This window comes from Camarhynchus parvulus, chromosome 9 (assembly GCF_901933205.1).
Source record: "Camarhynchus parvulus chromosome 9, STF_HiC, whole genome shotgun sequence".
NCBI lineage: Eukaryota > Metazoa > Chordata > Aves > Passeriformes > Thraupidae > Camarhynchus > Camarhynchus parvulus.
The window spans coordinates 18,218,329-18,241,299 of NC_044579.1; the positions used below are offsets into that span (position 1 = coordinate 18,218,329).

Genomic DNA, 22,971 nt, shown 5'->3' on the forward strand with positions numbered 1-22,971 from the left:
GACTGAAAAATAGGAGATCTTACACACTTCTTATTAGCAAAATGTTTTCCTGAGTAAGCTTAATGAGCTTTAAGCCTTAATTGCAAGATCAGAAGCTTTAAAACATTGAGTGTGAAAGGCATCATTCAAGAAATTACAAAGTGGAAAGATTTTTCTTTTGAATACACTTTGGCTTGCAAACAAATTAAAAGTTGCTCTGTTGTGACTTATGAGGCATAGGAACAGCTCCTGCTGAGAAGCTGTTAATTAAAAGCCTGTCAACACAATTTGCCATCAGCTCCTCCTCGACAAGAAGCTGCAGGGAAGCAGGTGAAGGGATGTGAGACAATCCTGGAGCCCCTGCTCCTCCAGGCTGGCACACCAGGAGTACAATAACCATTGTGGGCACTCACTGAAGGGAGCATTGGTAAGCCACAAAAGATAAAACAAAGCATGGAGGGGGGAGAAATAAAAGCAAACCAACCTTATCTTCCCACAAAACTATTCTTACATGCAGATGAAACAAAACAAACCACAGAGCAGAACACATCTGGGTGTTCAGGACAGCCCATCAGAGAGCAGGAGCAGTGCAGAGCATCCCCTGCTAAGGTGACATTCAGGCACTGCTGATCCTCATCTGTTTACCCAGACAGAGTGCAGGTCCTGCCCAGCCCCAGCATCTCCTCACCACGAAGGGATGATTCCATCCACAGCAAGGGCAATCCCACAGCAGCTGGCAGCAGCACCTGCCTGGCTGCAGGAAGGTGGCTCAGAGCCAAGGAAGCACCCGCTGCTTTTGGAGGGCACTGAGTACCACAGTGAGGTGGCACTCAGTGCCAGGAGCAGCAGCTTCTGCCCAAAATGCAGGGATTGATGCTCATCTCTGAGACAGGGAGGGTTAGATTGGATATTAGGGAAAATTTCTTCACAGGCTGCCCAGGGCGGTGGTGGAGGCAGCATCCCTGGAGGGATTTAACAGACCTGTGGATGTGGTGCTCAGGGACAGGGTTTGCTGGTGCCTTTGGCAGTGCTGGGAAATGGTTGGACTTGACCTTTTCCAACCTAACAGTTGGAACCTAAACAATTCCACTATTCTGTTTCTATGAATGCACTACTTGATAAAGATGACCTTTACAACTCCAAACATTTCAGTCACACTAATTTTAAATGTGACACACTTAAATGGTTTAGAAAATCATAAGGATAGTCATTAATAAAGCATCCTACATTGAAATGCAGGTAAGTAAAAGGCTCCTTCTCAGTCATCTTTTGCAGCATACCTACCTACATACCTATCCACAGAATGGAACCTTTCCTTTTAAACACAGTTCAAAATCTCAAATCATCAAAACATGCCAGAATGACTCACAGCACTCAGAGCACCCTCAGTATTTACCTAATCTCACACAAGTGCTGGTGGAAGGTGTTATTGCATGCTCACACAAAGGTAAAAACAGCCTTATGGTTGAAGGCCAGGCCAGGGAGCCAGGAAAAATTAGCAACTACCCAGAAATGCTGGGAGAGAGGCAGGCAGCCTGCAGCCCAGGCAGGGCAGAGCAGCTGGCAGCACTAACCTACATCCTGCTCAGCCTTGGAGGGGCACTGCCAGCCAGGGCATCACACAGAGCCTCCCCCTGGCAGCACCAGCAACTCAGCAAACCAGAGACAAGGCATTTCCAAAGTGGCTACACTTCTTTTGTTTAAGTCAGGCCCTGAAAATAACTTTACATCAATGCTTTCAAAGCACTTGTGAGATTATATGAGACACTAAACCAGCACTGCCAAACTCCTGTGCCAATTGACTGATGCTGTTACATCCTCTAAATCACCAGCATTGTCTATAACACAAACCTGCTCTCCAGCATGAAGCATAAGCACAGAATTATACTGACTCACCATGACAGCTTAAATGAATTTACTTGATTAAAACAGCATGTCTCCATAAATAATCAATAGTACTCCTCAAAGTCTGCCTCAATAAAATTACTGTATTTATCTGATGTGCTGCATCAAAATGACATTGTCTACTGAAACATAAGAGAGCAAAAGTGGTCACAATGAAAAAACAGCAAAGACAAATGGAGACTTTGCCCCAAAAGGAAGGCAGTGCTCAGTCTGTACATAACTATGTGCCAAAGACAGAGAGAAAAGTGTATTTTGGAGCAAGCTTATAGAGTGTAGGAGGGAGAACAAAAAGCCCATAGACAATATAAGGTTGATTTGGAGTAACATTCATAGGTAGTTTTAGAAAAGGTCACAGAATAACAGAGGGACCCACCCATTAGTCTGATATCTCTACACTGCATAAGAGATTTTAACTATCATTTCTTTTTGATCTATCTTTTGCCTTTCATTTGCATCTGTAGGCTTACTTTCTGACAAAGCCTGTTTTGAAGGCATCCGAAATAAAGGTGACAGCTCCTGATACAGTTATAATGAAAAGTTCTGCCTTGACTTGCACTTGAACTCGTGATGCTCCACCAACCACTCCCCAGCCACTGGGCAGCAGCCTGCCAGGCACATTTTTCATCTACTCCCAAGTCCAGCCCCCAGACAACTTCAGACAGTGAGCTCATACTCTTGAATTAGCAACTACAGAAAATAGTTGTGTCAGCAAATGGCACAAGTCAACCCTTTTCTTTGGCACTTCAAGTGATTTGCATTTTTTCCTGCAGGAATGCAAAGCAGTGGCTGGGATTTTCTGGTCATGGCCAAATGGACCAGAGCTATAAAGACCCGTGGCAAGAACCAGAACAAAGTGGAAATGGGAACATGCAGCAGAACCAATTCCCTGGTCAGCATGACCTGCTTGGTTACTGATGCTTGTAATTGTCACGGTGAGGAAACCCTCACAAAACCCCTGCAGTCACTATAGCAGCAGCAATTTAAATTGAACATATGATCCCTGCAACACTGAGGGTGCATTTTGCACAGCATCACAAAGTAACACAGCATCTGGGATACTGTTCAGCACAATTCTCCATTTTCCCATTGGAAATAAACAAGAAACACTCTTTTTTTTTTTTTAATTTAAGAAAAATAGGTCACAACATTTGGTGCAAATAAATGTATTTCTAAAAAGAGTAAAACTGGCTCATCATTGAAAATATGAAATAAAACCTGCTTAGTAGTGCCATTCGTGTTAGCCCAGCCACCCCATGAGTTAAACTGGAAGTCAGTAACCACAGGACACACAAAACTCAACTGAAAGTACAAACAGGTCAGCAGCCTCACGAAACAAAAACAAACAAAAAACCACACATACAAAAAAACCCCAACACCTAAGTGAAGATAAAGTAAGCCCTGATAAAAAAGGCAATTTGTATCACTCCACAAGTAAAGCATGGAAACAGCAAGAAGCACTGCCTGTCCAATAGAGCACGGCTACATGTTAATATGTAAAAACTAATAGTTACTTATAAGATAATTTTATTTTTTAATTACTTAACATTTTACCAACAAGTAAAATATTTTAAAAGAAAAAGACACTGAAGTTTAATATATTTTAGCACATGGCAATGTCCACATCCAAGTTTTTCTTGTCTTTGTTTGCAAGTTTCCTCCTTACCTAGGCAGTTCCAAAATCCCCACAGTGGCACAGCTGGTCCTGCACAGTGCAAAGCTATTGCAGTGGCCCAGCAGTACTGCCCAGCCTTTCAAGTGAGCAGCATGAGCTCCCACTTCACACAAGGCAAGGGATCAGAGATCTGACTTGAACAATTCTTCCCCTCTGTACAGCACTCACCTGTGCAGCAGATCTGCCCCTGAATTTACAAAGCCTGATGAGTGCTGAGCACACAGAAGTGATGAAGGCACCACCAGCCAGGCTGAACACTGACACACCTCAAAGATAATCCACTGCTCTCAAAATACAGGGCTCTCTTGACTCCAAAATCGGAGCTTTTAAACATCAAGGTGCACAAGCGGACAAACTGGTGAACATTTTAAACACCTCTTCCTCCTAAGCAGCTTTCAAGTTTGTGCAGGACTCTCGTAAAGTTTTACACTGGAAAAGCTGGAAAAGCCACCTTCAGCTTGCATCCCTCAGAGGGCTTTCCTTCTTCTCATTTCTGTCCTACTCAGCCACCATCAGGAGCTGCCTTCTCTCAGATACGGATGCCAAGAGATGTGAGCAGAACAAGTGTTTGCATAGTTTGGGTTTGCATTTGACTTTGCCAGTCTAAGTCCTTTAGAATGTATTTGTTTTACTGAACTTAGAACCCACCAGTCTATGAATCTCCTGAAACTGGCCAATAAATAGTCACACAGAGACATCTGTGTTTAAGTTTTGTGCGTTAATGTTATAGTTAATGCAGTGTAACCTTAGAACACTGCAACTATTCTTTATGAGTTTCACAGCATTGGAAGTTGACTTATTCTGCAGCCAGAAATCTCTCAGTTTCTGGAATTTCAATTCATCAATTTTCTGATTAAATGATGCCCACGTTATCTTGAACGAAACATAAGTGAGTAAAACAAAAAAGGCAATAGAACTGTTAAAAAAGCATGCAAAGATCTTAAAAGTGTCGAATTTTAATTGGTATTTTCACCCTTGCACAGCAAACCATTTAGGTGTGTCATCTTACCTCCCTGAACTCTGACCACTAATCATCTTGCAAAGAAACACTTCTAAAACCAAATGCTTCTGAAAATTCAAACAAGTACTTTTGGAAGAAATGCCATAATTGTGAGTTGCAAATACCCTTATATCCTGTGTTGAATACCAACACAGGAGTGTTTTTTTAGACCAAGCACAATAATTTCTGACATGAAGACACTAAACGGGATCAGCACTGCAGTTTCTACATAATCAGTGGTTCCTAGAACTATTAATAAGAAAAATATAAGTAAATACATGAATTAATTTAGAGATGAAAACCATCGTTTCAAAACATAAAGTACCATAAATATCAGATTCTTTGGGGATGAAGTCATTGCCCTAGAACACTTTTCCTTCTCCATGCTGTCTGCTATTCCTAGAATTATCAGTATATGTGAGAGAAGTTCTCAACAGTTGCAATTCAAATACTATTTCCACATCCTGTACATCCTTTCATTAAAAATAAATAAATAAAACCACTATAAATTCAGTCTCCTTTTCTCCCAGAACACTCCCCCTTTAGAGGCTCAGCTTGGAGCCAGCTTGCTGCCTTTGTGCCCAGGCTCTGGCAGCACCCTGACAGCAAAGGCATTTTTGCTCCTACCAGCTTCACCGGCCTGTTTACACAGAATATCCAGTGTTCCCATCAGCCAGGACACAGGGGTGACATGCCCCTGCCTGGAGGAACCTAACAAAAGTCTAAATTAGCTCTGACAGTAAACAAAGGGAAAAGGCAGGGCTGCACATAGAAACAATTATGGAATGTTTATTCCAAGCTGTCTGCAGAGTCCTTTATGTTCTGCTTTCTCACAGATTCAGACATCTGTTTAGACCAGAGGACAAACCGGTGGTCAGCAGCAAAATTCACAATTGCCAGCTCACACATGCCCTCCCTTTTCATTCATACTTTTAGTCACTGACACATCACTTCACTCTGGGGGCTCAGAGCCCACGTAGGAACCTCTATGCCTGAGCTCTGCTCCACAGCATGGAAAACACCCAGGAAAGCTCCACACAGCACCCACAGGAACCTCTGAACTCCTTCCCAGAGATGTCTGCTTGGCACAGCCAATGCTGCTCTAAGGGCTCTGAGTGCAGCACAATCCCTGAAGATGCGATGTGGTTCGAATCTGAAGCTGCATTTTGGACAGAACATGATAGAGCATCAACTGCTTCCCTCAGACCACAGAGAAGCTTCTCTGGTGTGTTACAGTCCACCATTAAAATCCAATCTCTAATAAAATCTGTCCAATTGCAAAGCTTTCAACAGAGTTCAAATAACAATGGATCACAAGCCATTCCCCTGTTCAAAAAGTCAGACTTCATGGCATACCCAAATCTTAACTATTGAAGAGACCACTGCAGTTTCCTTGCTAGCTTAAAACCTCTTCTTTTATTTTCATATTCTTTCTATGAACTGTTGAAAGTCCCCATGCTTTGGCCTTTGGTTTTCCAGCTATGACTTTACAGGTTTCACATGGTTTACTCATTTGAACAGCAAATGGAGATCATTAAATACTTCCAGGAGTAGGTGTCCTTAACTTTGGTTTCTTTTGGCCCACATAAACCCTTAGCTCAAGAGATTCCTCAGTTCAGACAAACTTTTCAGTACGTGTTTTGATCTGGCTTTGATTATCTCCTTTTGGTTGGAAATAAGATCAATGTCCTACACGGCTGTGTACCAACCCATCAGTCCAGCACAGCACTCTGGAGGCTCTGCTTGAACCAAATTTTAATACTCAGGAAAACCTGTCAGAAGCCCAACTCTCTGTTGTGCACTTCAGAAATGTCCCCATATTCCTACTCCTTTTCCTATGCAATAGTAGGTCATACAAGCCTCTGAACTGCAGAGAAAGTAAAAACAAAAGCAAAGGAAGTTCTTTTACTTCCTTAAAGGAAACTGAGCAACTCTATTTTAACATTATTATGAAACTTGAAGGAAACCTTATGATTTTGATGGCTCCAGGCCAGAATTGAATATTAACTGGCAGCAAAACCATTCTAGAACATAGAGATAATTACATAATTCTTTAAAAAACAGCATCAGAATGTAATTATTTTAAACTTACCATTTTAAAACCATATACCATATGCTCATAACTATAAGCACAGATCCTAATCACCCCCAGATCAGCCAGTGGCTGATCAGATAACATCACAGCTCCGAAAACGCACACAAAGGCAAAGCAGTTAACATGCTTAAATCATTAAATGATTTTTGGGGTTTAAGTTAAGGTTTTACTTTTTACAGTTTTAATTGTTTGAACAACTCCATCTCCTGCTATAACACTCCCCTGTGCATGTTTCCTGAGCCTCCCTCTGCCCCAGTGTCAGGGGCTGTGTCCTGAGGCAAAAAACTTCTTCTGGCACTAACTTTGAAAGCAAACATTGCAGGGATGCACTCAAAGCTAGTTGTGAACAACCAGGGAAGACAAGTTGAATAAACAGATCAGTGAAGAAAGCTCATAAACACAGAAAAATGCTTATTTTCCCACACTGAGTCAAATTTATCCCATGTAATGGTCAAGATGGTGTTAGTATTAAGGACAGCATTTTTCACTGCTTGTCAGCTCTTCCACTCAGGTTAGATTTGGATTTCAGAATGTGATCTGAGTTCCCAAATCTGTACTTCTTTTCCTTCCAAATGACCTTATACTGGGTCAGTTTATACCCTAGCTCACACATACATTTTCTGCTGGCGGAAGTTACACACCCACAGACCTCAGAGGCCAACACAGGATGATTTGCTCACAGGATCCAAACTGACATGATCTGGGGACACTTTCTCTCTTCAGCACACTCTCCCTCCTGTCTTGTGTCCCATCTTCACCTGGTCCTTCACTTACCCTCTGGAGAACTGCCAGAATCTGAACCCAGTGCCCCAGCCATTCTCCCTCAGATGTCAGGGGGAAATGCACACTCACCACTCTAACCCTAAAATTCACCATTTTACATCTGCTGATTTGGCCACCACTGAGAGTCTTCCAGGTAGTAAAACACCATTTTACTAAATTAGCTTAATTATAGATGTGGAAAATGACAGTGCAACAACCTGGTAAGTATTGCAAGAGGGATGGAAGGGATTACATTGATTTTTACCCGTCACATTTCCACTCTATCCTATCCTTGTGTTCAAGCTATATTTTGACCCTCATACCAAAAGATTTTTTCTTCTGCCTATAGCCCTGCATGAGATCTGTTCCATCCTGGTTTTATATGTCAGGTGACCCAAAACTTCCATATTCAACCACTTCCATAAAATCTCAAGGATTCGAAATTACAGGGCAGATACACACTTCTGTTCCAAATGGAAAACCTGTGCTTCTCCACACATTCTACTATTACCCACTGCAACTCATACTGGAGAGGAAAAGAAAAGATTAAACATACTTTCTTCAGCAGTTTTGTCATCTTCCTGCAATCTAACCCCAGAATGGTGATTACACAGATGCATTAGCACACAGTCAGCATTTTGTGCTGCCCTTTCCTCCCCACAGCACTCTGCACAGCTGCCAACTCGCCTGGCTGCTTGAGAGCTGAATGGGGAATAACACAGGCAACAAACTGGGAAAAGTGCCATGCTGCTGGCAAAAGGGCATGCCTGGCTCTTCCCTGGATCCTCATGGCAGCAGCACAAGCTAACCACGAGGAACACATCATCTCACAGAGAGAGACAGCTGAACACACAGGTGCAGACAGGAGAGTTATTGCTTCAAAAGGAAAAATAAAAATAGGTTTAGGTAAACAGTGCTGGCATTAAACATCATGTCCCAGTATTTCCTTGGAAAGGCCCTTTGGCTACAGTTCTGTTGCTTTATTTGCTTAGCTGGTTTTACATTTTATCAGCCCACAGAAGCTCCCCGTGAAGGTACCCAAAGGTCCTCAGAGAAACACAAGGCTGTGTTCAGACTCAGGAGCAATCAACAAACCAACACCACAACCACAGACAGAGGGAAGGAGAATAAAGCATGGGAAATGCAGGGCAAAGTGCAAGAACCTGTGCCAGCATCACTCTGTCCTTTTACCAGTGATTAAGCACCGAGGGTACCAGCTGTGTGTCTGCAGGGTCCCCATCAGCACTGCCAGCATCAGCAAGGCACAGCACAGCATCCTCCACCACCCAGGTAAATCCATCAGTGCACACCCTGACACACAGCTCTGCTGTCTGGTTTTATTTTCACAAGGGAAACCATGAATGTGGCAATTTGGGGGGGAAACTGACTTCATTCTTGGTTCATGCTGAAGTTTTGGGTGGCTGTAGAAACTATGAATGGATCAGCTGAAAAACAGCCCCTGATGAGTATTTCCAGACAGCCATTCTGAAAGTGCTCACCATGTGGCACAAACAAACAAGCCTAATTATTTCAGCTTCCAAAAATCAGTTAAGAAATATGCCAGCTGTCTAGCTTTTCAAAATCCAGTTTACTTCTCTAATCAATATGAAATAGCCTGTCAATCTTGCTCTGAATCCTCTGCCTGTCATCAGAACCACTTAGAGCCTAATCACACACCATCTACCTTTGTAGACCTCCTGGCAAATGTTTCTATTATCAGCTTGCACAATGCAAAAAAAAAAAAAAGCTTTCTTGCTGCTTAGGATGAACCATTACATTGATGATTCAGGCATTATCTGTTTTTTCAAAAAGAATTGTAAATGCCATTTGTCACAGTACACCTTCCCACTCTTATATTTCTTCACTGAACAAGAAAATGCTTCACCCAGCTGTAATCAGAGAACATCTAATATTTTCAAGACAAACAAGAACACAAATTTTGAATTCTAACCTAAACTCAATGGAACAAAACAAGCCATGTGCTGTATCCTCCCCTATAAATTTTAGACAATAAAATTTCCCAAATTCTTCTGCCCTAAATAGTGTGCAAAGCTAAATGCTTGCTTCAGGGATTCACCAAAGTGCAGCCTGAATTTAACAGAATATGAAGCATGTCACAGTCTGTACAGCATTCCTAGTATCATCCTGGAAAACTGCTACAGAAACCTTCAGTCATCATCAGCCTTTGCACAGCTTTATGACCAACAGTTTCCAATTCTGTTTCTATGTAACTTATGCCATGCACTGGCCTACATTTCCATTCCCTGTTACAGAAAGCATTTTCAAAAGCACATAAAAGAAAATAAGAAAATATGCATTTTGAAACATAATATTTTATCAGTACTGCAGTATTTTAATACAAGTTCCATTAAAATTAACATGACACTCAAATCCATGCAAGTTAAAATCTTGCTTGAAATCTACATTTAAGTCTCCTCCAAGCATTTGACATTTCTTCCCTTTTTGCTCCAAAATTTAAGTTTTATTTTTTTGTATATAATTTACCACCCAAGCCAGAGTTTTTTAAATACACCCTTCTGAATGTGAATCAATGCTCACTTACTGCCTCCCTCTCCCAGGGAATCAAGATTAAAGGCTATGTTCAAACACTCCCCAAATGTGATGCACTGCTGGGACAGTTTTGACCCAAACTACATTTTTTGTCCAATATCTGGACTACTGAGGTTCTCTTTAAGCAGCTTTTTTCTCACCCTCGAGGCTGCTGTCTGGCAACATTTGTGTGTGTGCTGCCCCAGTGCCTGTCAGGCTGCCACAATACCTTTCCCTGCACATTATTGGTAACTATCTACCAGTAACTCCCAAAACTTTCCTGCATTCCCCATAACAAACTCCATCTTCTTTAGTCTGCTCATACCTCCTTCACCAAATGATTCTCTAAACAGCCAAAGCAATAGCTGAGTATTTTGTGCACACTCCTTGAGAGAGCACCTTCATCCCTTTGGTAGAGGCAGGCTTGAAGACTCCACCCTCTTGAACAATTAAAGTACCACCAGCTCCTCTGTGGCATCCATCATAAACCAAAAATCTAAATCATAAAGCATATGTTAGTAGGTGGATTAACATTTAATTCTTATGCTCATGTGATGTATGCTTGTGAGCAACACATATCTCACAGTGGTTTTCCACTTAATTAATTGCCAACATGCTATTGTTGGCCAAAAGGTAAAATTGTGGGGAGATGACAAGAATATGCAACTGGAACTGACCATTAATCCAGATAAAAGCCACACTTAGAACCACATGAATCCACCATTCATTTTTTGGGCAATAACAGGCAGACACACTTAAGATACAAAGCCTTTATACATAAAAGAATTTTTTTCCTTTTAATATTTGCAACTTCATAAAGGAAAGCATCCAAAAGTCTAGTTTCAAATTTCTCCTATGAGATTGTGAAAATAAAAAAAAAACATACATAAGAAACCCCACAGGACACTTTAGGTTTTGTTTGTCTAAGGAGGTTATGGTAAGTATGTAAAAATACACACCCCCTTGTAAAACCACTGGAGGAAGCACACTTCATGGGGACAGTGATTTTGCACACCATGAAGCATTGCTTTTTGTGTTTCTTCACTCCAAGATGCCCACCTCTAAAACTAGACCAAAAAAAAAAGATCAGAAGACAAAAGAAAGCTGTCAGAGAAAATGAAGCTCCCAATCATGAAAATTCAACTATTTAAACAAGTTTTTTACAAGTTAAACAAGTTTTTAACAAGTCAAAGCCTGCAGCCTAACACAAGGCACACATCTACACAGGTACAGACACAGCCTCAGTTACACCAAAGCCATTTTACAGATCTGTTGTTGTCAGACCTTCCTACGACACCTCTGTCCCTCAGTGCTTCCCTTGCCCCAGAACAGGGAGCTTGTTCAGCATGGACTGAATCTTATAAAAACTACTATTTAAGCACTACTGAGTCCACATAACACAATCAAGACACTACAATTAAAAGCCATTAGAGAGGAGCATATGTGTTTTAACCATGTGCACTACTTGTAGTTACCTTTTTGAGAAGATTAAAATTAAGCAGCTTTTGCTTTTCATCTCACTCACACCCTCCCACTACAAATTCTGTCTGAGCTAATCCTCCTTGTAGAGACGTCAAAACAGGGCATGTGTATTACAGCTACTTACTGCCAAAATGTGCTGGTTTAATATCCCATTACGATTGTAATACTGGCACAATAACTTATTATATGTGACAGCCTTTGCAGTTAGTCAAAGATAGAGCCACTTATTCAGTACTGACTTTTTCATCACATAAAAATATCTTTGTAAAATTTGTAGAAGAGAAATTTTAAGATCTGTGCTCAGATGCCCATCTGAGACTAAGATGCCAGACAAAATAAAAGGCTTTTAAAGTCATTACACATGCTTTTCCTACCCTGTAATTTCAAAGACTTTATGTAAAGTGATCAGTCCAGAAATTCAGGTTACAGTGCTTACAAATGCATGGTTAACTCCTTACTTCCCGGCTTTTTAAAACACACTTTCACAGAGTCTTGTTTTGTTTTTTTTAAGGGCCACGCTCTGCACAAAGGCCAAGACAACGTCCACCTCAGAGCACACTTCCAAGGAGAAGCCCACGCTTGTCGAAACGCTCAGGGTTATTATTCGGGAACCTGCAGCACAGAAATACAATAAGAAGTCTGTTCAAGGCCCTAGAAATATCTAGGTTAAGTACGTGCGATGCAAAGGATGCTGTGGGACACGCTAAAGACAAGAGGCGTCAGGAAACAGGTGGATGCACGAAGTTACTCCACTCCAGCCGCAGTGTATCCGCCGACAATGGACGGCAAGTGCCGGGACCCGGAGCAGCACCGGCACCGGGAGCAGCCCCGCTCCAGCCCCGCTGCCGCTCGCTGCCAGCCGAGGCGGGCGCACGCGGGGACTCGCAGGGCAACGAGCCCTGCCAGCCCCTGCCCTGCACGGCTCGCACACCGGCTCGCACGCACCGGCACCGGCTCGCACACGGCTCGCTGCCCGCGGGTCTCGCACAGCCCGGGTCCGGCCGCGCTCCCGCCCGGGGCAGGGCTGCAGGGCTGACCCGCCCCGAGGCCCCGCCGGCCGAGCCCCCCGCCCGCCAGGCCGCCCCGGCCGAGGCTCCGCGCCCGCAGCGCTCCCGCCACCCCTCCCGGAGCCGGGCACGGGCCGCACCCCCCGCTGTCCCCGGGCGTCGGCAGCGACCGCCCGCCCGCTCCGCCGAGCCCCTACCGGGGCAGCGGAGCACCGCGGAGCACCGCGGACACGGCAGCGGCGTTCCGGGGCAGCAGGCACAGCGCTCCCCGGCGGCGCGTCCCGGGCGCTGTCCCACCTGCCCGAGGGGGCCCAGCCCCGCCCGCAGCCGCCCCTCACCTGCCTGGCCGCGCTCGGCGCCTCCTCCCGGGCCCGCAGCTGGAGCCGCCGGAGCCGCCACGCCACGGCCGCGGCTCCGCGCCCGCCGAGCGCCCGGCCCACCCTGGCACCGCCCCCCCGGCCACGCCGCCCGCCCGCGCCCCCTGCCGGCCGCCGCCGCCCCGCCACCGCCCGGGCAGCTCCGCACGGCACGGCCGGGACGGGACGGGACGGGACGGGCCGCCCGCTGCCCCCCGCTGCATACGCGGCCCGTCCGCCGAGGAGCCGAGAAGCGTCAGCCCTCTGAAGCCGCCTTCTTTCACAGCCACAGCGGCGGGGAGCAGCGAGAGGCTCCGGGGCCAACAGCGGGCACCCAGCCCGAGTTCCCCACGCCCCAGCCCTGGTTTTCAACTTCCCGCTGCTTTTAGCTGGCAGCGTTGGAGAGAATGGCTCTCGGTTCCCCGGAGATGCAGCTGGGCGCGGTGGGTACTGCCGCTGACTCCGCTGGCGCGTTCTTCTGATTTCTGACTCACCGGAGTACGGCTGGAAGCTGTCATGGCCCTTTGGAAGAAATGCCACAAATTTCAGTACAAAGATATAACAAACAGTTCTCCTGTGCAGCTGATAAACGTGAATTCATTCTATAACTTGCGCACTTGCACCAGGATTTGCTCCAAACAAAGCAGTTCCCAGCTAACCAGCCTGTCCTCTCACAGGAGCCAATTCTGCTCCCCTAGCAGGAGTGCTTGTTCATTCCTGCAACCTTTCAAATGCACCAATTTTTCATGTATCCCTAAACCACACTCTAAAATCAGTTCTGCAGATTTGGGGAATGCCCTAATTCCCTTTACACATCTACTCTGGCATGTGGATGCAGAGCCTATTTGAGTGCTAGGTGATCAAAAGTGATAGGAAAGATGTGTGCTAATGTCTTTACAAACAATTCGATGGGTGAAGGTATGGCTGTTAACGTCTTTGAAATGGGTCTTGATGTCTCTGCCAACTTCAAAAATCAGATTCCTTACCGGGCTCAGACACCTTGACTCCTGGAACAGACAAGGGTCTGCACAAGGGTAAAATGCCAGGTTCAAGGGGGAATATGGGGTGAGTGGTTTGGAAAGGCTGAACCTTCCTAGCAGCTCAGCCGATGGGGAAAGGAAGAGGGACACACACAGCTGGGGGTTCAGGATAAAAGGGAGGCTGCACCCTCGAAAACCTCAAAAGAGAAACTGCACAGAGGTGTGCCCCAGTGGACTCTCTCCCTTTATTTGAATAAAGACTCCTCTGTATGAAAAGCACGCTGCCTTTTCACAGAGTGATTTTCTGTACAAAACCTATGCACTGTCACTAAAAATGTGGCACCACCATCTTTAGTTGCAGTAAGGAGGCACCTTGAAGAATGTCTGTGGTTCTCACACTCCCATGGCTCCACTTGCAGCCCGGGATACTTCTGCCAGCTCCCAACTGTGCTGTCACACTGCTCTGCCAGGTCACAGACACACTTATCTCTGTGGCCTCTACTCTTGGGTCACTGTGACTGGTGATCACAGCCCTGCCAACAGCAGCATGGAGCCAAGTTTTCTTTCTTTGATGTTGCACATCCACAGAGCCAACATATCCAGGAAAAAGATTGGGCATGGTTTCCTGGCTGAACTTGTACTTGTGCATGACTGGTATGGTTTCACCTGGAAATGTGCTGAGGTTCTCCAACTTTCTCTTTGGGATAAGAAGTAGGAATTAATCTAGTTTTAACCAACAGACTGCAGAGCAGTGTGGGAAGGGGTTGTTCAGCTCAGATCAGAATGGAGCCTGTCCCCACTGCTGCTCTCCAAAAGCCATCCTCAGAGCTGCTCAGCAGCCTGCAAACGACTGCTGCACATCAAATGCAGGCACAGCTGTTCTTCCCTGCTACCAGCATCACATCAGACTAGAGCTAATTGATCACAATAATTTTCTTATTTTATATAAAACCAGTGTCAACCATCTGAAAAAGAATGGCAGGTAGAGGAATGGAAGACAAACTATGAACCCCTAGATGTGGACAGGGAGTTCTGGCTGCAGTTACCAGATCACTTTAGGGCATGTTAGGATAGCAAAATGCCCAACCATAGCACAAAGAAATCTGACCTTCCACCACCCAGAAAGCAGAAGGCATACCTTATAGAACAATTATCTCTGCATGGAAACAGTGATTTGCCATGATGGCAAATGTTTGCCAGGGCAGTCACATTTCCACATCCCTCCAGGATAAAGTGCAGTTCAAAAAGGATTTAGGATTCAGAAACTGTCAATTGGAGATCCTTGGGAGAAGGCTTAGGTAGGGGTTAGTTCACAATTGTCCTGCAGACAAATTCTAACACACATAGTACACAATCAATTCGATTTCACAGCATAAAATAATTCATTTTTCTATTTAATCCAGCAGCTAATACTTCTTCAAGAAAGGAGAATCAGAGAGTAAGCTCAAAGACTTTACCCAGAATACCAGCTAGATACCATCTACTGCTTGCTAGATAGGTTTACAGCCAGTTTTGTGCATAAAGAAAGGTTTGGGGCACTTCTAAGCTATTGTATCCTTGAACTGTGTGAGAGTATTTTATATGAAGTAATATTTGCATGCACTTGTTTCACTTCTAGGCTTATTTCCTCACTCACAGTTTCAGACCCTCTAAGTCTGTGGGTGGGGGTTTTTCTTCTTTTAGGAACAGAGGAGTTTCGGTGATCTGAAGCATTCTTTCAGTTCCATTGTTTGACTTGGGCTGGATTTCTCAACTACACGCGTGGATGCTTCAGAGAGTCCTCACTCTCCATCTAGTAAAAGGTGTCATTCTTAGCAAGCACTATTTTCATTTTGCCAATTACTGTCTGAGATGCTTTGTGTTTCAGTCCTACTGCTTTTAAGTGTATTACAGAAACTGCTGGGTCTGGAAGGAAACCCCTTTGAAAACAGTTATTTGTGCCTCTTTTCACCACCACATACCTGAAGTCTGATACCACCTCTTTCAGCTGCTTTGTGCATGTTCCTGTGTCATTCCAGGTGTCATGTGGTGTATCTGTCCAATGCCTGACAAAGTTACCCCTGATTTTATAGCTTTGAGTACCTTGGTGACTCATGTATATTTCAAAACTATATTCCTGTAACTTACTAGGATAAAAATATCATTACCCATTAAATTCCCAGACTCTAAGTCTCACTGGATCTTTTGGAATCTTTTAATAATGTTGTAACTGTTGATTTGGATATGGTGCCACAGCCACTCACAGAGATTTCTGTAACCCTTCTATTGCACTAAAGGAGCTTCTGTTTTCCTTAGAGGCTGTCTATTATCTTATTCATCAGCATTTCTACATATATGGCTTTACAGCATTTAAATTATCTCTGCAGGGAGTCATTCAATCCAACCCTCAAAGATGGTATTTTGCAGAATATCATGATCATGTTAAATGTTATGTTTTCATCTCTTGCTATCAGGATTTAGTTCCTGATAATATCATCACACTCAGTCTCATCAGTTTCAGCAGTAATCAAGCAATCAGTAATTAAAGTACATGCTAGGAATATTACCACATATCTCGTTATTTTCCTCTACTCTTTCATGGGTTGATTAAATCTCAAATAATAATTACAAATTCTACATTGTTTCTAGGTGAAGAAGGATACAGCCTTATGTGGCTGTACATGCCAATATTGCCCTTTCTTTTGGATAGCATTATAGAAAACTCCATTTATTTTTCAGAGGGAACAGAAGAATGCTATTTGCTCATGACTCTGTGTCCTGGAGGATAAAATACCCCTTCATTTGGAAAATTACTGATTTATTTGCAGGACTTAAAAAATAAATTAGGACTTCTGAGCAAATGTAACTTGGACAGTTAGTCTGGCTTATTAATTCCTCTTTTTTTTTCACATCCAACTGCCATGAAGCTGGATGCAGATCAATCACTGGATTAAAATACAGGCCCAGCAGGGCAATGTTTTATCCCAGCAGGAGCCACAAGAGTATTGCCAGTGCATGGCAGAATGGCAAAGACCAGTGAAGTCACCCAACAGCAGTGCAGTCAGCTACCTACAAAGTTAGTTTAGCACTCGTGGGACAGAATCACCACATGGCAATGTTGCCCATCACATTCCAGCTGTACTTTTTTTAAGTGTTCATAGTGATGTATTTTGAAGAAACGAGCTTGTTGTCACTTCTTTGTGGAGAAATTGCTGCAAGCAGCAGTAACCACAAACTTAATTTGAAGTTAACCACAAATTTAAGTCAAAGCTTTTGAAAGAGGAAATATGTGGGACCACACTTGGGGAGGAATGTACGCAGCAGAAATAGGCTCTATAAGTACACTAATAAAATACTTACATAGTGCATTTCTTATTTCTCCCCAGCAGAAAACCAAGTGCCATTTCCCACTTTACAGACATTCAGCAGTAATCTTCATAGCCCAATTTCTCTGGACTTGCTGGAGAAATGGACTTGCTAGCATGAGACACAGTAGGGGAACCATAGCTCTCCTTTTGCTCAGTGCCTCTGGAGATAAAGCTTAAGTGGCTTCTTTATTTTGGCATAACACCTAATGACACATCATACTTCAGTTCTGATCAAAGGGCTCCTGTTCATAACTCACACTTCAAAGCAGTTTAAAATGAGATCCTACACTCATTTAAGAGTATAAACAAGTGACTCAAACTCTAGCTTTTGCTACTATCTAAGATCTCTTCTAATGAGTATCTCTCGCATTGATAGCCAGTAATTGTATTCGTAGACTTTTCTCCAGGTGTTAGTCTGAATGCTTATCTAGGTTTGAACAGCACATATAATGAGGTGTGACAGACAGCTTTTGGGACAGCCTTAGGCCAAAATTAAATGTTAAGGAACTTTCCTCTTAGAAACCCTGCTTTATCTCTCCAAATAGTAGAGCTATGGGATGGAAACCAACTTGGAGAGAGCACCCTCTTTGCCTCTCTGATAGGTGCACTATTTGGCCAACTTACTATTTCACCTATTTAAAGCTCAATTTAGTAATTTTCCACTAGAATTAGCTTCTGAAAAGAAACTCAACAAAGGGTTCAGCATAGTCCTCTGAAACACAGGTCTCAGATTGTCTGAATATGTATCATTGCTTTATTTGCATTTCAAACAATGCAGATAAAAGTACAAATGCCCAAAAAGGCGGCAGGTGCATAGAAAAAGCCTCAAAAACAACACTTAAAATAACTGCATGCATACACAGCTACTCTCCAGTGTCATTTATGATCCCAAACAGCTCCTTCTGTCTCCCTGGAATAAGGCAAGCCATTCTTCCAGCACTTAATTGGTTCTAGGGGTAACCAAGTCCAGCTGCTCTGTCTGGCAAAGCAGCACAGCTGCCTTCTCTCAGTCCAGAGGAGCCGGGGAGAGGGGGAAAAGGGAAAGTACCCCCCACTCCAAGAGCTCCATTCCCAGGGTCTCACATACCTGACTAGAATCCAGATCAGAATTTTAAACAGATCCTTTAGGAGAAGCAATCAGCTTCCTAGGCAACCAGAGTGGCCACATTGCTGGCTGCTAACACGAAGATAGGAGGAAGGGGAGAGGGTGTGAAAATATATATATATACACACACACACATATATATGTATGTATATATATAAAAGATTGCCCTTATACGCTTCAGGAGGGTTTCCTAGTTCATAAATATTCTTGCTGCAAGCTGTGATTTTAGTTAAATGCAGATGCAACTTGCCAAAGATGTAGGCAGTAGAGTTATTCAGAGTGACAGCTCTTAGCCCTTCTGTTGCTGGGTGAGTTAGGATCAGATGGTGAGATGCCAGCAAAACTGGCTTTAGTGTCTGAATGCTTCCTGGCTTCTGAGGAATTCCCAGGTATCTTCCTGGGGAAGAATTCTGACCCTTCTGGCAGAACAAAACTGAAGAGTTGCCATAAAGTTAGGAAAATTTTAAGCACATGATATTATTTCCCTGTTGTATTTAGTTCTCAAGGAAACTGCTAACTTAGAAAGTAAAACTGGGGAAACCTACCTGGGAAAATAGTCTTCAGCAAGGACAACATCACTTCTGGTTCCTTATGACCCCATTCTCTGATACACATCAAACCAGCTCATGAGAGACCCCAGCAAGACAAGAAAAGTGGTGGCTGTTCTTGCATTAAAATCAATATCAAGGGCACTTGTATGTCCCACACTGCTGTCCAAAATGAAGTTGGGAAAAGCCTTGGAATACTTTATGGACACACACACACACACACAGAGAAGTTGGTGTTGACATACAGATATTTTTCATACTGCATTATTTGTCACCAGAGAGGCAAAGAAGTCATATGGAACAGGAATGTCAGCCTCCTTAGGCTGCAGGCACTAACACTGCTTTGCATCAAAGCCAGCAGGTACAGCTCCATTTGGCATCCAGACCTGATGCTCCATCAGGAAACAAAGTGTACATCAACACAGATAACATGGGTGGATGCAAAAGAAAATAAGAATATAAAGTTGAAATATGAATAACACGGAATAATTTAGGTATCTGAGTATCTTAGCATCCTATTTCTGTGCACAAATCCATTGGCTGAGAATGCAAGGCAGATATATTCTGGAGCCATGTCCTAGTTTAAGAAGAGATAAATAGCACTTCAAGATCCACCCTCCCAAAATTTTAATTCTTCCTGCTTATAATTAACACTGACTAACATATTGTGAATCAGCAGAAGACAAACACACGTACATGCACATCCTGCTGTATCAGATGAACTTCCAATACCAACACACATAACTGCTCCAAGGCAAGAATAGCAACATACTAAGCAGTTATAAAGCCAGACACTCCAATATAATTTATTTCTAGCTGTATTTGATACTCATGTCAGAATACACCTCACTTTTAGGGTTCAGTTCTTCTGCTCTAACATACAGAAGGCACCACCCCAGTGTGTAGGAACAAATAAGTGTGTAGAATGTAGAGATGAATGAGTTGTGGAGTATTTTCTCAGTGTGTCAGAGAAAAAACAGTCTGGCTAAGCCAGGTTTCTCTGTTTTATACCCACATATGGTGAGGATTTCAAGAATTAATTCCCTCCTCACTACTTTATGTTCTGTCAAAGGAACAAATCCAGTAACCTAAGAGTAGCCCCAGTCTTAGGAGAACTTGCTTTCAGACAAGGAAGTGAAAAAGCCATATTTTAATTCTTGATTCAGCCTGGAGGAACTTGCTGTGAACAGAAGTTACAAGCAGGCAACAGACAGTATTCCCAGAATATCTAAAAAACTGTAATTGTAGCACTGTCTGATTCCTTTTGGCTCCTCCTGTTCTTACAGATCTTTGCCAGTACATTCTGTGAAGGAAAAAAGTCCCCCATTCTACTCGATACCCCTAGGCAGTTAATTCTTAAATGTTCTGGTGCCTTTGGGTGGGGGCAGCCAGTGAGGCTGGGCAGCATTGTTAGGGCTCCTTAGCACCCTTAGGGCCACTTATTTCTTCTTCATAGGAGCAACGTTTCTTGTTTACAGCATTCACAGAGGCACCTTCCTCAGCGAATTGTGTGGTGTATTAACCAGCTCTTTTAATATTCTGCAAAGAGCACCCCTGGCTCTCAACAATCAGCTCTTACAAGATTTCCACTATCAGTGCAGATCCATGTGAAGCATGGCAAATACAAACAAGAGAGGCAAAGGGCAGGATGCTGAGCTGGGATGTGATGCTGGGTCAGGAGAATGACACTTTCCCACAGCCTAAGGCCCAGCGTGTGCAAGGGGTTGGCAGCAAAGTTTACTTCAATGGGTCTGATGATGGCTTGCTATTCTTTGCAAGAATTTTCTCTTTAAAAGAGTAGTGTAAAAAAAATACTTCCCTTGCTATCTCAGCCTTTCCCCTAATTATTTCATTTTCTCTTTGTATTTTTTGCTCTTCTGATACAGGTTACAGCTGAGACATTTTTCCAGCCAAAAAGTAACACTGTACTTTTTTTGTACAGTGGTTACAAACCACGGTAACTTTTAGAGTGCTCTGTAAAATTATAGATGCTAAAAAGGGTACTTGGAGATTGCCCTTTATTGCATACATCATGAGGAGAAATGTAATTTTTCTATTTTTAGTATATTAAAGACAGTGTAATTTTTTTAGGTTAAATGAGCAAATATCAGACCAAATGATGGTCCTAGAGGTCACCTCTATCTTGCTGAATGCAGACTATCAGCATTCAGATTTAATGAAGAGTGTCTGCCAGTGTAAATCATTTGTCACTTGTTTTTTCCCTTTTCAGAAAAACTGATGGTTTTGTCTTGTTAGTTTTTGCATGCAGCTAACTAGTGTGTTTCAAGGGCAGGACAAGATCAAGCAAAGATGGGAGGGTACTGAGTCAGGAATGTAAGAGAGGCAAATAATGTGCAGTGTGTGATGACAAAAAGAGACCATTTGATCATAGCCACTGCAGAGACGAGCTAAGTAGCACAAGTCCTGTGGATGGGCATCAGATTGCCCATAATGAAAAGAATTAGCAAAGCAAGGGCCCAAACACTCATTAGCTCAAGTACAAGTCTGAAAACAAACATATCTATATGCATGGAGATGTCAGGAAGGATTAATCCCGCATCTCAAGCAAAGAGTGACCCAGCTGCAGCAGATTGAAGAGCTTCATTTCCAGCTATTGGGCAGACAGGGAGAATTTCGCTACTACTGCTACCCACAAAAAACTGCAGGTCCCCTCAAAAATGAATTAGGGAACCCACCTGAGGGATCACAGCTCCTATCTAAGGATCAAGACCTGAGGAATCCACCAAAATACTTCCTTACACATGGCATGGTAAGGAATACATGCCAGGGCCTTACCAAGCAGACAGGCAGGGCACGAATGCCCTCAGTCTGACACTTATACAAAAGTCTACAGACAGCTGCCAGTGTAGACCCTCCTGTCCATGTCTGTGCTGTGGGAGAACTGGGGATTGGATGTGTATCCCAACAGCAAACATCTGCATACATTGTAAGCTGCAGCCCAAATGTGGAGAAAATAGAGCAACATGCCTCTCTCTCACTGCCTGCCATTAAAGTGAGCTCTGGCTGCTTTTGCAGCTGCAGGAAACCAGGGGCTTGTTTTCCTGACAGCCTTCAAGTGAAGAGAGTTTTCTATTTTGAGAATTTCATTACCCTTCCCCACTCCAGTAGTTTGATATTTCTTTTCAGAAGCTTGAAAGTAGTAATAACCACTGAGATTTGTCTATTTTTCCCCCTCAAAAATGGAAGCTCTAAAGTTGAATTTGCACTTGAAACATTTAAGCGATTTTTTGTTTCCCCATGCAGTGGCAGACTTAGTAGATTCTGAGAGTTTTTAAAGTAGTCTATATTGGTTGTGCTTATTTTGCAGGCTGATTTCAGACATACAAAAAGAGCTCTGTCATTCCCCAGTGACCTCAATGGGGTTTTTTCAGGTTTACATCAGCATGAATAAGAGGAGGAGAATCAGCCCTTTTAAAAAGCAAGATAGCAATGCAAGCCTCTTGCCCAGAGTCAAGTGCAAGTTCTGAATGAAGAAAGCATTCTTACATTTAATAGGTATTTGTGTTCTACTGAATTCTGCTAATATTAGGTACATGTTAAAATACTTTTTTAAAAATCCTTAAATGGGCTCAGATACAAATAATGAGATACAATCCCATATTCTGCTCTCAGTGACACTGGTGTCAGATTTACTTCACCTCCAATCAAAACTTGACACACCAACCCTGCCAGGTAACTCCAGTACAAGCTTTTAAGACTTTATGGCCCTTTAGAGGGACCATGTAAAGTTGGGGGAAAGAACGACTAAAACCTGCACAGGATGTGCTGTGAAACTTTAGTATCTCTTTTTCTGGCTGCTTGTATTTAGAGAAGTAAAACCACCACTGTATAAGTGTTGGGTTTATGTGTTAAACCTTCTCTGAGTAAAATGAGATTGCACTGTTTGTATGTGGGTTTTTTATTTGCTAACTTGCACACCAGGAGCAAATGCTTGTTTCTTAGCAGACTATAAAACAATCTGTGTTTATCTAAGGGTACTGTCTAATGTTTAGAGGCCCTTATTTACAGTGCATTGTAAGTATGCTTGGATTTTTCTACTCTGACAGATTAGAAACCCCCTGCAGCAGTGAAACTTTTCATAAACTTTCTGATGTGGTTTAACCTATCCCAGCTGAAACCAGGGCAACTTCAAACTTTTACACTTAATAAACTGATAATCAAC

General features: G+C 43.2%; 1 protein-coding gene across 3 annotated transcripts in view; it reads right to left on the reverse strand.

Annotated features, from left to right (window-relative positions):
- Positions 1-12,910, reverse strand: part of PXYLP1 (2-phosphoxylose phosphatase 1) — a 48,314-nt gene extending 35,404 nt beyond the window's left edge. The window contains exons 1-2 of one of the 3 annotated variants that reach the window (XM_030954516.1): positions 12,791-12,869; positions 11,882-12,057 (exon numbers count right to left, since the gene is read on the reverse strand). The gene's annotated coding sequence lies outside the window, so the exon portion shown is untranslated. Of the gene's footprint in view, positions 1-11,881; positions 12,058-12,790 lie in introns of all 3 variants that reach the window. The other 2 variants (XM_030954515.1, XM_030954517.1) reach the window with 2 other exon arrangements.
- Between the last annotated feature and the right edge of the window lie 10,061 nt (positions 12,911-22,971).